General features: G+C 62.9%; 1 non-coding gene across 1 annotated transcript; it reads right to left on the bottom strand.

Moving 5' to 3' along the window:
* Positions 1 to 1,050: 1,050 nt before the first annotated feature.
* Positions 1,051 to 1,203, bottom strand: LOC142794796 (5.8S ribosomal RNA). The gene has a single exon (XR_012892623.1). It is a non-coding gene; the product is annotated as a 5.8S ribosomal RNA (ribosomal RNA).

Below are 1,203 nucleotides of genomic sequence, written 5' to 3'. Positions count from 1 at the left end.
CAATCGGCTTCCCCGCTGCACGCGTGCGGCGCACAACCGGTGTGACGTGGAAGTGACGGGACACGTTCGTAAACCCATCGCGAACCGAGTACGACGCCCTACCAAGTGCGCCCGCAACCCTGTACAGGGTCACATCTTCACAAGGCTGGCAAGCGGCATTCCGCTGCGCGCGTGCGTCGTCCGAGCAGTTGCGTGATAAACGACCGTGTCGAAAGCCCAAACACCGCCGAGGCCAGTCGCCGCCGCCGCAAGGGCAGCCACGCAGCCTGGCGAGAGGCATCGTCTCGTGTAGCGTCGCCCCCGCCCCAACTGGAGTGGCCCAGTTTTTTGAACGGGACGGGAACTGCGAAGCACTTAGACCGACGGCGGACTACGACGAGAACGCCTTAAGCTTCGCCAACGTTTCGCCAACTCGTGCGGGAGACTTTTTCCGCTTCGCGGCAAGTCGTCGCGCCGTGCTCTCCGCATCAACCGCGTACGCAGCGAACCGCAAACGTCGGGCGCAGCCTCCTCACCTCCCTGCGCTTTGCGCGCGAACGTTCCCTGTTCGCGCGGCAAAGCCTGGAGGAGGCACGGCCCCGCAGCGTGTTCGAGCGCCCGGTCTACGGGACACCCTGCTTACTTCGAGGGCAACAAGCGCAACGCAAGGCTGCGATCTCGCGCACTTTGCGCACGGCTGGAGAAGCTTTGCTGGCCGGCTTTCGCTCCTCGTGTTTACCGTGCGTTAAAGTTGCGCGTCCGTGGCTCTCGCAGCTCTTGCGCGCCCGGTCGCAGAGAGGAGTACGCAACCTCGACCGCACTTTCCCTGCAGGCTTCCTTCCGACTCGAAGTCCTGCGGCGGTCTCAACGAGGTGCCACATCCTCAATGCAGTCGGTCGCCCCCGTTTCGGTTGGGCTCTGGCACGACGGTCGCCACCGTCTCGCCCTTGAGTGGCCGCTGTTGGCGCTCGCTGTGAGGTGTTCAGCGTGCTGTCCGTGTTGCCGACGCGGTCAAAACGAGTCGACGGCTCACGTTCCCTTGTGCGCCGAAGGCTCTCTTGATATGTGATCCGACCCTCAGACAGACGAAGCCAAGGGAAGACCCAAGGCCGCAATGTGCGTTCAAAGAATCAGTGCTCAGTGTGTCCTGCAATTCACACCAAGTCTCGCAGCTGGCTGCGTTCTTCATCGACCCGAGAACCGAGTGATCCACCGCTTAGAGTC

This window comes from Rhipicephalus microplus, unplaced genomic scaffold, assembly GCF_043290135.1.
Source record: "Rhipicephalus microplus isolate Deutch F79 unplaced genomic scaffold, USDA_Rmic scaffold_506, whole genome shotgun sequence".
Classification (NCBI taxonomy): Eukaryota; Metazoa; Arthropoda; class Arachnida; order Ixodida; family Ixodidae; genus Rhipicephalus; species Rhipicephalus microplus.
This window is presented reverse-complemented; position numbering and strand designations above follow the sequence as displayed.